The sequence below is a fragment of the Sinocyclocheilus grahami genome, unplaced genomic scaffold (assembly GCF_001515645.1).
Source record: "Sinocyclocheilus grahami isolate Dianchi unplaced genomic scaffold, SAMN03320097.WGS_v1.1 scaffold255.1, whole genome shotgun sequence".
Taxonomy (NCBI): Eukaryota; Metazoa; Chordata; class Actinopteri; order Cypriniformes; family Cyprinidae; genus Sinocyclocheilus; species Sinocyclocheilus grahami.
Window position 1 is genome coordinate 2043561 of NW_015505434.1, and position 7615 is coordinate 2051175.

Sequence of the window (7615 nt, forward strand, 5' to 3'; positions counted from 1 at the left end):
TGATTACAAGAAGAAAAACACTGCTCTTAAACTGGGTGTGTGACAGGTATGGCTGAGGAATGGGGTTTGGCCGAGGAAAAATCTTCAGTCAAAAGATTTTTTTTTTTGCTTTAACCCCCGACTACTACAACAGTTATTACAACTTTTGTTTAAAAGAATAATCAGACAATACGCTATTTCTTCCATGTTTTAATTTTAATGGTAAACCCTTTGTTTGCCAAAAAATAAAGAGTTTACTGTGGGAGTACTACACTCAACCAACACCAGGGAAGAAAGTTTTTGTCAGAGCTCTTGATATTCTTAATTTTGACATTCATTTTAATTTTTACACCAGACATATATATCGGTTAAAAATATCGGTTATCGGTCTACTTGATCTGTAATAATCGGTATCAGCATCGGCCCTGAAAAACACATATCGGTCGACCCCTAACTCAGAGTATTCAATAAGCAGGCCAATGAGGACAAAGTCTTTGGCCATTGACTTACCACCGAAATGGTCTCATATGCAGCAGGCACAAAGGTAACACTAGAGACATTGACACCATGAGACTGTGATACAGGCCTACATGGACCCCTGCCCTGCTTTGAATTGATCCAGACACAGGCAAAATGTCTGAATGTCTTGATGACAAGCCACTAGCTCATGTGATTTTGCTAAAATCAGTCAATCATTGAGGTAATTCAACACTCGGAACATTTGGAGCTTTAATAAGGTAGGGGCAGCATCCATAGCATCAGCTAGTTATGCAGAGTTGAAGTGAACCTATGAAATGCAACTCTGTTTGGTCCACTTTAGCTAGGTTCTTTACATCAAATATTAGCCACAAAATCTGAAATTAGGCAACGTCAAAATAAACATCCAGAACTTTTCACATTACAATCAAACCACACTATAGATTTAAAGTAAATTAAACTCAGAGCACCTCCTGAGATTGTTTATTTGGAGTGTTAACAAAAGTTTCACAAAAAAACTCTGTTGAGGTCACTGACATAAACAAAAAAGTCCTTACATTCGTTTATTTACATAAACCATGACATGCTTGAGCAGCAGAGCGCCATTAAATCCTAAAAAACAACAGCCAATCAGAATGCACATTGATGGCTTGTTTCATCTGTTCGAGAAATTATCAAATGTGTTTCTTTAAGCGTGCGTCTTTGTGTCTAAGCAAAAGCATTTCTTGTCAAATGTCAATTCAAAATGTCTTAAAGTCGGCTGCCACAGTGGCTGGTAGATGAGAAAAATGCATACATCCAGATTTGGTGTGTTTAAAAATAGCTACATTTCAGACTAGGTTAACTTTACAATAGCTGATGGTAACGGTTGGAGAGTCCAGCACTCTGCAGCAGAATTTAAATAAGCTATCTGGCATTTACTGGATTGGTTTTGTGTCTCCGTCTTGTCTCCTTCAGTCCTGGGGCAAAGTAAACTTAAAGTCAGAACACACACATTCAGTATGTACCTTTCCGACAATCCCTCACAGCTGGCAGAATAGAGAATTGATGCAACACAGCGGAGAATCAGAACACGACAGGGAAGGGGAGCAAACGGCAGACAGGTGTTGATATAATGGATAGCAATCTGGTGCATATATGTGAGACCTGGCAGAAGAAACAAAAAATATAGAGATATGCCAATGGAACCTTGTGCTTATGTTCAGAGGTGTGGAAAAAGATACAGGACACTGGTGTATTAATGCAATACAGATGAAACAATATTTGCCTTGCTTTCCAGTTGCAGTCAGACCTGATTACGATCAAGACTGAAGAAGGCTCCTTCCAAGGTCCAAGTAAACAACAGGCTTTGAAGAGGAAGCACCTTTTGCAGGCTTAAGAAGCCTTCAGTTCAGCTTGTGTGTTTTCCATCATCCATACCAAAACATATAAATCCAAAAGCTGGTTATTACATTTCCCAGACATACGTGTACACAATTTTGGTTAATTGTACAACCTGAGTAGAGATTAATATGAAACAACTGACAGCTCTGCATAGATGCAAAAAAAAGATGACAGGATGTGTAGAAATCATTTTTATAAGGAACTGACAATTCTTAATTAACTGGTGCAAAACAATTATGAGAAACTCAAGTAAGGATCAAGGTATGCTACACTCAATTGAGTGATAACTGTAGGGGCATTAAAAATTTGTTAGCAACTCTGTAAATTTGATCATTTTATTGATATTGATTGAGGACAAATTGTATACTTGCAGTGGGGCTCCAGTGAGAAATCATCTCAGGTTACTTATGTAACCATGGTTCCCTGAGTAGGGAACGAGACACTACATCCTCTAGGGGTCGCTATGGGGAACGCCTCATCGTGACCATTGTCTGAAGCATAGATTGAAAAAACACCAACAACACGTTGGCCAGCGACAGCCCATGACATCACTACCGGTGCGATTATAGTATAAATAGGCGCCGGGAGAACATGTTATTCACTTCTTTATCTGAAGCTTGCATTCGAAGCATGGCAGGAAGCCTAGAGGACGCAGTGTCTCGTTCCCTACTCAGGCAACCATGGTTTCATAAGTAACCTGAGACGTTCCCTTTCAAGGGAACTTCAAACTGTGTCCTCTAGGGGTCGCTATGGGGAACGATAACAACAACAACGCGCTGGCCGGCAACAGCCCATGACGTCACTACCGGTGCGACTATTAGTATAAATAGGCGCCGGGAGAACATGTTATTCACTTCTTTATCTGAAGCTTGCATTCGAAGCATGGCAGGAAGCCTAGAGGACGCAGTGTCTCGTTCCCTACTCAGGCAACCATGGTTTCATAAGTAACCTGAGACGTTCCCTTTATATATATATATACACACAAAATTCCTACCTAACCTCGGTCAGGTGGAGAGCCGGTGGTTATAGGGAAATTAGGAGCTAAGGGCAGATGTAAGACCCCTGAAGGAAACAAGTAGATACTCAAGTACGAAACACGAAAGCGCTGATGCCTTGTCTGGATCACATTCCTAGGTCTTGCCTACCTCCCTTTGACCCGCGATTCCTTCTAACCCTACCCGCAGGCGGGGGAGGAGTGCGAGCCGTGACACTAGCCTTCTGTGGACTCCTATGCTGTTCAGGCTTAGACCTGGACCATCGTGAAATGAAGGACTAACTCAGCTACCTCATCAGGCCTTTATCCAGGTCTTCCAGCAGGTCAGCCTAATATGCCTGGAGCACCACATTGTGCGCAACGAAGCAACAGCCTGACCTGCTGCTGCGTATGCCCTGCCATCTAAGCGAGATGGCAAGGAGGGAGTTTTAAGAGAGGACGTCTCACCCATAGAAAGATAGCTAGCCAGTCATCTTTTTTACAGGGGCATCCTAACATAGTCGTTTCCGCGCATCGCCTCGATGTTGGCATAACTCGTATGCTATAATCGATGAATGCGTAAGAAATATAACGCTGAAAACTCACCATACGCAGAGCAGGAGGATTGGGAAGGCTCAGCCTCAGCTTCTTTGCCATCCTCGGACATCTCCTGCTCTTACCAGGCCGAACCCAGCAGAGCACCGGCCCTCGGATCAAACGATGTTAAAGAAATAACATCATCCTCCAGCAGCTTACTCTCGTCCACGGCCGACGAGCCCGAGAGGGAAAACCCCTTTTTTAAACTCATCAGCCGGATCCACCTGCGATCCACACGAGCCCATCCTCCTCCGTGCCTCAGCAGCGGTGGGTCCTGAGCCGCGGGAAGCAGATGGGGATCTGCTTTCTCTTCGGGGGATCTCCCTTTCCTCGAAAAGAGAGACAAATGAGAGTGGAGCTTTTCATTAAAATACGCTCACAATGAACGCGGATTGCCCCCTCAAGGACATCGCGTGTGTGCTCTTTGCCCAAACAAACAACGCAGAAATCGTGTGTGTCATCAGGTGTCAAATAACGATGACGCGGATGCACACACCCTCTAAACGCTTTGCTAGTGCTCGCCATAACGATAGGAATATAGATCGCTCTTACCACGGAAATGCACGCTTCAAACAAAACGGTTGGTGAAGACGAAGAAGAGAATGACATGTCCGCCCGGTGCCTATTTATACTATACTATGCGCCACCGAATACACCTAAATTTGTTTATGTCTGCGCAAATCATTTTCTGCTTTCTGAACAAAGGACAATTCAAGGCAGGTTTTGCTAAAAAAGTTAAAACTCAAGGATCGCTCAGTACCCACTGTTTGTGATCCAGCTGCACCTCCAGAAGAAGCAAGTCTCACACTTTATATTTTTTTATGATTATTTGCAAATCACCTTTCCTCTTCCACGGAAGAGAGGGGTGGGGTGAGCAGAGCTCATCAGCATTTAAAGAGACATACACCAAAATGGATCGCTGTGAACAGGTTTTTGACAAGGTAAAAAGGGTGGTGTTTTACACAACCATTGAGGAATTTTAACCAAAGTATGTTACAGACATTTCATGAAGACCCTAAAGAATCATATCAACTTGTGGAAAATGGGCATCCAATGTCCCCTTTAAAAACAGGGTGAGCGGTCTACAGTTTATGTATTATGCTAGTATCCCATTCCAAACATAGCCATTTTTTCCCCAAAAAGGTTTCTGAAAGAATCCATTACCCTTTTCATCCTGTATTCCATTCACCAAACTCTAAAGTTTGAGTTGCTGAAATGTTGTATTGCTCAAACAGACAGGACAATGTTTTGAAAGAGCTGCAAAACCACAGTATTCAAGCTGTTCAGGAATATACCCTAAAACGGCTTACTTCTAGTTGTCTCTGTTCATTAAACCATGATAGGATAAAGTGTTTTAACATAAAAAAATGCCACACTTCATCTTTAAGAGATTAGCAATGTACAATGGCACAACTGACTTATCTCTGCACTTTTAAGTGGAACAACTTGCTCGGCAAAAAAGACCCAACACACAAAAAGAGTGTGACAAACTTTTTAAACCCTTAAGGCTACAATCTCACCTAGCAGAGCTGTGAAACACAGACAAGCAGTGGGCAGCGAGATTCTGAACGGTCACAGCAGTGGGAGGCGCCCCAGAGCATTAGTCCAGCAACAGTACAGACAGTCTCTCCAGGGGTATGTCAAATGAATAGAATGTTAAAATAATTAATGTCACATTAGGCAAACAATACAAGTATGACCTACTGCGTCTGCTGGGATTCTGAAGTGTGCAAACAGTGAACCCTTCTGCTGTCTCATAATGCCAAGGGAGCAGAGAAGAAACAGATTTATAAAGTTGGCAGAGAAAGGTGGGTTGGGCAGTGATTTTCAAGTGTTTAAGAGCTACCAAGAATGTTGTTCTTTGTGGTTAAAATGAACTTTTTTTAATAGGGAAGCACAATAAATTGTCTAAATGTTGCTTATCAGTCAATATTAGAGATTCACTTCATTTATTTTGTATCCATTGATATTGGATATTTAACTTTGCATACCATTTTGCCCTGTTTTTTTTTTTTATTGTAGCCTTTAAAACATCTGATTTCATTTTTAAGGTTCTATTTTTTTTATTTATTTAGATAAAATAATATAGAATTTTAATATTTACTACACTTTATTCAGATTTACTGCTAATTGGCAAGATTCTGCATTTAAAATCCAGTTATTTCATAGGAATCTGCAAATCAGGAGTTTCGAGTGAAGGTGAACATTTTCCCAGTGTAGATTTTGCAAGTAAATTTGTCACATTGACCAACAGAAAGTTGCTTGGTCTAAAGGTCACATCTATGTGAGTAGTGCTTCATGCATTGCTACACTATAGACAGTGGACAATCAGGCATTTTTTGTGGCTGCACCTTTAGCAGTCATAACAGAAAACACCAGTATTGGTCAGAATTTTAAAACTGCATTCCTATTGTTTAAAAACAATAAGCTGACACATCTGGATCACTAACAAACAAACTTCACCAATAAGGAAGTAAGTTCAGTACATACTTTGAAAATACGACAATTCATCTGTCTCTCTCTACCTCTGCTTCTGTCCCTGACACACACACACACTCACACACACACACACAAACACCATGCTGAGCAACTGGTCTCTGATGGGCAGGGGAGAGCTGATTATGGATTCACTTTGCAGCGGGAGCCGCCCTGACGCTGGGGATTTGATTAGGGCTTTGACAGGTGCCAGTGCGATTGCAGCCTTAATCTGAGGAGTGATCTGCTTAGATAATGTGCAAAGAGGAAGAAAGAGACAGAGGTGGCAGGAAACGGGGGAGGCAGGTAGTAGAGATGCACTGAACAGCCTTGTGACTGCAGAGCTTTACTTTTGATGTACTCACTAAATCTAAATCATATCACAGACAGTGTGCTATCATAAGAGTGATACTTCATCTGGTGGATCTTAAGTCCTGAGAAAGAGACTGAAAATAAGTGCCTCTCACACTGCAGAATCTTTAAAGCTTTTGAAGAATGGTTGAAATGCTCAGTTATTGTATGATAATGAGGAGAATGTAATGATGCCTTTGACTCCCACTGCCATCTTCTATTCTCTCACATGTACAGATAACCTCCCTACAGGATGCCGCAGCGTGAACCAGGTCAGTCACTGATGTCTCTATCATGACTGTCCCTTCCTCTTTCCATACAGGAGATCACAGCAGAATTATCTTATCTCTTTTCACCTGCTGTCAGGAATGGGACCTTTCTCAGTCAATCATAAATGGAAAAGAGTTGGGCGGTATGACCAAAATCTTAAGGATGAGTAATTTTATATCTTGTTAACTTTATATTTAAGCAATGTCCCACAAGCAAGTGCTGTTGTACTTAATATTTCCTTGATATTACTTTTATTCAACTATACAGGAGCAGATATCGAGTGACGCACATTTCAGACAAAAGCTGGCCTGTTCTCCACCAACACAAACAGTTCCAAAAAAAGCAAGTGAAGTATCAAGCTTTGCACATTGGCAAGCAACATTCAGACTGGAATACAATATGTGAGTGGAATGGAGTGACAGTAATTTCCCCCCCCGGCTCAAATCATTCTGTAATCACTCCACTTTACCTCCACTCCGGGTTGCACCTTTCCAAGCAAATCTTAAGCCAGAGATAATTCAGATACTGTAACTTTCAAAAATATATAAATAAATGCATAAAAATCACAAGCAAAATCTAAATCACTGTTCACATACACTATTAAGAACACAGAGGACACATTCAAGTCATATGTACAGCGGCCTTGGAACAACACTTGACTAATCAAGGGTCAGAAGGTCGGAGGGCCAGAACCGCAGTATAAATCACAATAGAGATGTTTAATTTACAGCCAGTTTTTATACTGTATGGTGCATAACAAATATATTTTTGGATAATCCATAATTAAATATTTTAATATTTAATAGTGGAAGATTTTCATCTCATTAGATAGATGCTGTTCATTTGAACTTTCTATTCATCAAACTATTCTCAAAAACAATTAAATTAGTATTTCCTCAAACATATTAAGCAGCTCAAATATTTTCAAAGTTGATAATAATAAGAAATGTTTCTTGAGCAGCAAATCAGTATATTAAAGGGATTTCTGAAGAATCATGTGACACTGAAGACTGGAGTAATGGCTGCTGAAAATTCTGGTTTGACATCACAGAATTAAATGTAAATTGAAAATATATTCAAAGAGACAGTTATTTTAAATTGTACAGATTT

At 40.7% G+C, this 7615-nt stretch overlaps 1 protein-coding gene across 1 annotated transcript in view; it reads right to left on the minus strand.

Moving 5' to 3' along the window:
* Nucleotides 1-7615, minus strand: part of epha6 (eph receptor A6) — a 92992-nt gene that overhangs the window by 84514 nt on the left and 863 nt on the right. The gene's annotated exons all lie outside the window — the stretch shown is intronic.